Source organism: Crotalus tigris, unplaced genomic scaffold (genome assembly GCF_016545835.1).
Source record: "Crotalus tigris isolate CLP2741 ecotype Arizona unplaced genomic scaffold, ASM1654583v1 scf7180000018371.15429387391:27106975, whole genome shotgun sequence".
Taxonomy (NCBI): domain Eukaryota; kingdom Metazoa; phylum Chordata; class Lepidosauria; order Squamata; family Viperidae; genus Crotalus; species Crotalus tigris.
Window position 1 is genome coordinate 23,440,078 of NW_024096970.1, and position 8,390 is coordinate 23,448,467.

The 8,390-nt window shown below is 36.2% G+C and overlaps 1 pseudogene; it reads left to right on the plus strand.

Annotated features, from left to right (window-relative positions):
- The first annotated feature begins 2,412 nt into the window (after positions 1-2,412).
- LOC120311885 lies at positions 2,413-2,519 on the plus strand (annotated as a pseudogene).
- Positions 2,520-8,390: the final 5,871 nt, after the last annotated feature.

Below are 8,390 nucleotides of genomic sequence, written 5' to 3' on the forward strand. Positions count from 1 at the left end.
CAATGGCACTGAAAAAAGTGACGACCATTTTTCACACTTAGGACTTTTGTAGCATCCCCATGATCACATGATCAAAATCCGGATGCTTTGCAAGTGACTCATACTTATGACTGTTGCTGTGTCCCAAGGTCACGTGATCATGTGACCTTTTTAGAAGCAAAGTCAATGGGAAAGCCAGATTCACTTAACAACCGTTTTACTAACTTACCAACTGTTGTGATTCACTTAACAACTGTAGCAAGAAAGGTTGTAAAATGGGGTCAACCTCACTTAACAAATGTCTCATTTTACAACACAAATTTTGGGCTCAGTTGTGGTTGTTAAGTCGAGGACTGCCTGTAAAGCCTTCCATTTCACAAACAATATTAATATAATCTTTTCTCACATCAACTTTCCATCAACTGAAGTGAAAGAACAAATACCAAAGAATATGTCAGAGTTTCAACCACATTGGTATTGCCATCTGTTGGTACCTATAACATTGGTAGTATTACTTTTCATCCAACATTTTATGTTAGTATAAGCAGGAATATGATTAATTTATTACTTCACAAAATGAATTCAACTGAATTCTTATTCCAATGCTTCACACATAGCTAAATCCATACATCAAAATTAGATTTCTAGATGATATTATATGAAAGGTAACATAATAGCAATTTTATATTTATCTACAAATTATAATAGGAAAAATGCTTTAAAATCATGCTTGATTCTATAAAACAATCTCCAAATGGAATTTTGAAACCTTTGGATGAACACAGAAAGGAATTGCTAGAATGACTGTAAAAGTGCTTATTTTCTTTTTTAAAAAATAAATACTTTTCATTTCATAAAGTTCATTCATATGCTAGTAAATTGTTGAAGTTATTGGTAGAACAATAAAATTGGAATTAAAAAAAAATAAGAACATTGTATTGAACAACATAGCAGAGCTAAGAGGGGCATTCCATGGAATACATGTTGTCAATCAATCTTCATCCAGATTGTAAGAGACAGTGGGGGAGAGTTTATCCAAGATTCAGCAGAGGTTTTACAAAGTCATTGCATTCAGGAACAACCTGACGGCTGGAAAATGGCCAACCTAATGTCATTATTTAAGATAGGATCTGGGAACACTTCAGGAAATTACAGACCATTTAGTTTTGATTCCTTTGTGGCAGGGGGGAAAGGTCTTAAAAAGCATTTTAGGAGATTAAATGGAGACATTTAGAAAAGCACAGCTTGATTAAGGATAGCCAGTGCGGTCTCAGGAATGAAGAGTCATGCTTTACTAACTTCTGGATTCTTTAAAGGTAAGAATAACAAGAGAAATGAAGTAGATGCCACAGACATTTAAAACACAAGTTCAGGGGAACATTTTTTAAAAAAAACAACCGAGAAATTTGTACATGTGGAAGTTACATATATTGAATAGAGACATGTGAAGAGAATATTTTTTAAAAGAATAACGCAGGTATTCTTCACCCCGACCCCCTAAAACCACATTAATATATTTTAAAATGGCAAGATAATAAAAAGAAGCAGCAGTGATAGGAGAAGATGGTTTTGAACAGTAATAATTACACTATTAAATTAATGTTAAATATTAAAAGGTGAAGCATAATAAGTCCATAGCTTGCTCAACCTTGGAATGGTTTTCTAAGTAGGCCACTGCTATATTATTTATCCAAGGCCATCAAACAGTATTAGCTGGGATTTGAACTGATGTACAGTACCATTCAATATAACAGACAACCCCTTCCAAAAGAATTAGGCCACATATGAGCCAACTAAATAAATTTTACAGCATTCTGTAACTGTATCGGCTTCCTAAAACATTGTCCTGTCTTTCTGCATTCCTCATCAATATCTCTTGGCTTCAGGGAAATAATACACCAAGAAATAATAGTTTGCGCCTGTTTAAGGTCACTGGCATCTGCTGCTGAAATGACCTCTGTGGACTATGTGGAGTTTCTCAAAAGTCCCACATCTAGAAGCTGCATGAGGTAAATATTATGAAAAATATACCTTTAGGATTTGAAATAACATAATCGATGTGGGGAAAGGAAGGAAGGAAGGAAGGAAGGAAGGAAGGAAGGAAGGAAGGAAGGAAGGAAGGAAGGAAGGAAGGGCAAAATAATGGAATGGAGTGTGCTTGAGAGGGACACTGAAATAGTCATGGCCTTATTTCTGAAATGTTGGCAACTGACAGTTCTAGAAAAGATGTGTGTGTGTGTGCACGCACACACACATAGACACATATTTTAGTGCTTGTTTTTAAACATAACTGGCTTATAAAAGTTGTATGAATTAAAAACATTTCTGGGTCATATTTTTCCTGATTTCACATGCAGATTTCAGTGATATTTATTCCTCCAAAACAAAAGCTTGATTTTGATTTCTCTCTGGTTTCTGGTTTCACGTTCTGCTTTCATCTGGTTTCTCTTCAGATTGTATAAATCGTTCGCTTTTTACTAAAGAGTTCCATGGGGAGGAACATTTATGATGATGTGGTTTTGTCAGTGGCCCTGGGGACCCCAAATGGCGATGGAGCTGATCACGTGGTTGATTTGATTAGGTTGCTCCTGCCATGGGATGGGCTGAGGTAAGGTGGGATTTTTATATTATAGATTTTTAATGTTGTAAGCCAGCCAGAGGCACCTGTGTGAGTTGGACACCATATAAATTTGTTGACAAATAAATAAATGTTTAAATTTTGCTTATTATTAAGAAATTGTTGGGATTCTCTCTAAATTGGATTTATCAGTCTTTGAAAAATATATCCTTCTATGCGCTCAAGGCCAAAATATTCATTCAAAAGCAATATATCAACCAACTATATTAAGGACCTCCAAGCAGACCACAAATTTTCATCTGCTGAACGTAAAGCTAAATGGAAATCAAAGAAAGAGAAAATAATGACTGAAAATATACTGTTACAGAGCTTATTGTACATATGAAGCTTTTAAAATGATCATAAGTCTCTACATGATTGTGCTCTTGATCAAAGCAAGTCTGAGTTTGTACTTTTACATTGCTCACTTAATGGAAATTATTATGTATTAGGCAGGCAGATATAATTTGTTCAGCAATATATTCTGACCAATTCTTAAATGTCCCTTCACCTAACACATGGAGGCAGTTTCAATATGACCTGAAGGAGAAAATACAAGTACTTCCATATTATCATAGAAACAGCCTTAAAATTATGGTTCAGTCCAGAATCTTTTTGATAGATATACATATATTATAAAATATTACAGTTATTGATTTTAAGACCTTAATATGTAACATTATTTCAGTCTACAAATTATTTCCTGTCCTTGACTAGTGCTCATGTAGCATTGCCAGCAAGGTCTGCATTTCTAAGTAAAGTATTGACTGTTCCAAGGACTTGAAGTACTGCAGCAAATACACGGAGAAACTATTGTGTTCTATATTAATCATACAACATATCCAGAGATGTACATATCAATATAACTATGCATATTGTTATGCTTACATGCCATTAGCTACTGAGGACACAATAAGTACATCTTTGGATTAAATATGAAGATTTTAATAATAATGGAGGAGAGGGAATTGTATTTTTAGGCTGGTATTTCAAGGCACCTGATAATATTAAAGCTAGACAATTTTGCAGGTTTCCCATAGGTATATTTACAAAATGGCTGTCATGGTGGCATGCATGCATATAACATTCATTTACTAAAGGTAAATTGCTGATGCCTTTCAATTCCTCCCCATCCGCCATATCCAGGATTTGCCATATTAACTTAACATATTAACACCATTAACTTAACTTTTTTTCTGGACAAATAACTATAATATTTGGGCCTACAACCATGTACCATATTTCTAAAGAATGCCAATGAAACCTTCATAGTGCCCATAGACTATTTTTTTATTTTGAAAAAAAAATGTAGCGTATTTTGCAGCATGCCAGCTTCCCATTTAAAAAAAAAAAGATATTTGTTTATTAGAGTTTTGTCCCACCTTTTTATGTTATAAGTACTCAAGGGGGCAAACATACCTAATGTGTCTTCCTCCTCCCATTTTCCCCACAACAATCCTGGACTGAGTTGGACTGAGAAAGAGTGGCTGGCCCAGTGTTACCCAGCTGGATTTTATGCCTAGGGTGAGACTAGGCCAGCACCTTAACCAATTACACCAAACTGGCTCTCAATTAAATTAAAAATTAAATAACTTACATTCTTTTAAATTGTCAAGTGAGACAGGAAACCTGTTGGGCATTAAGGATGGGGCCCTCATGCAACAAGTTGCCTGTCCTGTCCTGTTCTACACAATGAGAACAGTTCTTTGCCTCCAGCTTAGAGATTTTACTGAAACTGTCTGACTAGTAGCTGGATGACTGGCTCATTCATATGGGTGGTATAGAAGAGAGGGAATCTGAGAACTGTAAAGGCCGTGAAATTGCTCACTTTCATCAGGAAGTCACATATCCAGCAAATACATTTTCTTACAGGTCTGAAAGCCTATTGCTGCTGACTTTAATACCAGGAAAGTAGCAAATAGAAAGAAAAAGGCAGCATTCAGTAGTTCTGTCATTTGGGAGATGATGGATTGAGTTGGGTGCAAAACCTTCAAACAGCAACAATCTAGGTAATTGAAAAATCTAATAGACTGATTACAAAACACAACACCGTCCTGTCAGCAGTTTGCCCTGGAATTGAGCCTAAGATTGGTCTATGAATTGCTTTATGCTCAGTTTATTTGGGCTGTAGGCAGAAATGGCACAAGAGAGTGGGAGATAGTATTACTCCCTTTCTTCTATGCCTTAATACACGTACTTCAGATAACCCAGATTAAAAAAAAAAACATTACAAAAGTGTATCACAGGGTGTCCCCAAGTGCTCCCAATACAGTACCATACTTTAATCACTCATTTTTTTTATATCATTTGTTACTTTAGGGCATGGATGTCAAACTCGATTGTGTCACATGACATGTCATGACGTATCGTGACATTCTTTGCCTTTGTGAAGCTGGGTGGGTGTGGCCTGCACATGATGCATCCAGCCCACGGGCCGCCAGTTTGACACCCCTGCTTTAGGGCTGTGTATGGGGTGTATGGGGTGGTCAGGGAGGGGTAGTACCTCTGGTGTAGAGCATGTCGTGCCTCTTTAGGGCAGCTCACACACCTTTGGTCCTCACCTGACACTCAGCTCTCACCTGTGGCTCCTAGTAGCTGTAACATGCGCAGCGGCCATACCCCGGGCAACAGCTTCGACAGGTTGGCTAAACCAGGTTGAGAGTAGCCGCTGTGTCTTCGACACTCGGTGAGTAAGGGATTTGTCTATCCCGAGCATGTGAAGACAGACTCTGGCGGATTGAGCGGATGAGATCTATTAAAATAGAACCAACGGTCATGAAGGCAGTTTCTGCAAGCGACGTGGTACGCTGAGAGCACAGCAAGACATGGAAGATGCTCTGGTCAACCACTGCGCCCAGCCCATCTCCAACTGTCTCGACTTTTGTCCTGCCATTGGAATAAGATGGAACCTGGGAAGAGAGAGTGAGGTTGACTATGCGCACCTCTCCCTCACTTAAATCCAATCCATGCGCAAGTCTTGACATTTTGACTTTCCCTAATTCCAACATGGCCCATAATCCACAAGATGTCAAAGGTCCTCATCGAAATCGATGGATGAACAACTAGGGCAAAGGAAATTAACTGTTTTTTTTAAAAAAATACATCAAACTATTATTCTAAGGCTAACATTTGTCTATATTATTTCTATAATCCTATATAATTCTAATCATTGAATCCCCAAATCAATATTTCATTTCTTTCAATTTCTCTCAAAAATACAAAAATGGTTTCCAAGTAGAAATAAAATTATTCCAAGTCTGTTCTTTAATGAAAGCTGTCAATTTCAGCATTCCTGTCAAATCAATCATTAATTGGCACATTTTCACCAGAAAAAACAAATAGGCTTACACTGAATACTGATGCATTTAGTCCAAACTCTCAAAATAATTTCTCAGACCTAAAATGAATAGTTAGTTCTCTCTTTTTGTCTACAGAAACACCCACCCACAATATCAAGATCAATATTTATATCTATATATTCAGAGAAAGAATATTATAGTCACTTTTAATCTAACAAGTGCCAAAGTAGAGAAGGAACTAGGATTATTATATGTGCAATTGCTATGTACCGAAACTTGTAATGGGTATATAATGGGCATGTAATGGGTTGTACTTGGAAAAGGAAATATGACCAAGACAAAAGTTAAATTTGATGTCATTTAATTTAAACCTTTCTCCTGAGGTATCTGAAAACAGGTTCAGAGGGTAAGCATAGTAAATCTATTTAGTATTGCCCTACATAGGCGACAACTGAAAATATGAAGGATATTGGCTAGTCTGGTAAGTTGAAAACCACCTTGAAAGAATGCAGTGGCAGACTAGAGGGCTATTGCATAGCATCAAATTACCAAGAATTTAAATTTGACTTGTAAATGCTATTTTTGATTTAAATATACTTTAATTAATATGAGTTACATATAATGAATTCTATTATTTAACGTTATTCAATATTTTTGTGTTAACTTTGAGGAGGATAGGAAAGGATGATGAACTTATAGAGACTTACATTCTGCCTCTCTCGAGTAATAGTGTGGAAGGCAATTTTTTCCTACTCTGTAAAGAATGCAAAAAACATTTTCTCACTTTCTTTACTTTGATAGGAAATTCCTAGGTCACTTCAAGATCTTCCCTTGTATCCTGTTCAACAACACACTTAAAGCTACTAGGTTAAGATTATGCTGCTGATATATACAACTATCTCCCTTCTTTCTCATTAAAACTTTAATGCATGCTTTATATCTGACTAAAATCAGAATAATTAGATGCTGATGATTAAAGCTGAAGTTTTTGGTTCATCTAGACATGTGCTGCTGCTTGACCGACCTTGATAGTCAATGGTATGGCAGTGATTGGTAAGATAAGATAACTATCACAGACAGTTATCTTAATGTTCTCATTCACAATTTGAAATCTTGTTTAATGCATATCAAGCTACAGTTCCCTCTCACTGTGTATTGAGACATTGATATTATTCTTTTTTTCTTTCTTTCACAAACAAGGACACATTTCTACCAGAGAAATGGTGCAGAAGAAGGGTTTTTAAAACTATTGTTTTCTCACCAGCTTATTAGCTTCCTACAGCTGTTTTAAATAAAAAGATATTGGGTGTATTAAACTTATTTCTCCTAATCAGCTCTAACATATCCCTAAAAACATTGGTGGGACTGTTTTTTAATCATATTTTCTACCAAAATACCTAATGCTAATTAAATAAACTAAGACAATATTTCCAGCATTGGACTACTACCATTAACTCCATAGCACCTTCACCAAGTCAGTTTTGCGTGAGAGCAGTGCTTCCTTCCCCTCACTGACCTTCTAAGAAAATATATGAGTAGGTGCATTTTTTTTGGAAGAGGAGAATAAAATTTTTACACCCAAATTTTTTGTCATACTAATGGATGAGTAAAGAAAACAAGGAGACATAAGCCAGATAGGATGCTGAAACTTAGGCACTCGGTGCAAACAGTGGTGAGATTCAAATATGTGAACAACCGGTTCTCTGTGTGGATGTTGCTTCTGGAAGTCCACACTGGGCCTGGGCAACAAAAAATTAGCTACCGGTTCTGCCAAAGTGGTGCAAACTGGCTGAATCCCACTACTGGGTACAAAGGAAAGGCAGCATTAGGTATCTCTACTCCTGATATGTCGTTGTAGAGATTTGGTTCATGAGAATCTTGTTCACTTAGTTTTTGTGTGGAAAGACACAAGGCAGTGAAGTACAGAAGTGCTTGGTTATGGATTGGAAACATGATGGGATAGAAACTTTCAGTACAAAATATAATAGCAGTGGAATAGGATCACAAAATATAAACCAAAGTTCCAAAAAGGTTTGGCTCATTGTGCTTTCTTGTATAACATGACAGCATTAGGTTAGCCTTGACAGTGAACTGAGATTCCCTGGGAGATATTTAGTTAAATTGAATTTATTATCAAGTTTATATATCACCAGACTCCTGGTAATGAGGTTGCAGCTGCAATCACTTACTTTAACTTAAATCTCAATGTGAGGAAAAAATTCTTTGGGAAAAGAGAAGAAATTCTTTGGGAGAAGAGAAGAAATTCTTTGGGAGAAGGACATGATGTCAATGTAACAAATATATAATTTTGAGAGTCACTTTGGAAACCTTGGTTCTTAATTTCAAATGTGAGAATAGAAAAGAAACCTTGCTCTTTCCATAAACAAGGAAATTATTTTATTTATTCAACTTTTTATCCTGCCTTTATTACTTGGTAAATAAGTCAAGGTGGTGAACATACATTATACTCCTTTCTCTGCTTATTTTCCCCACAA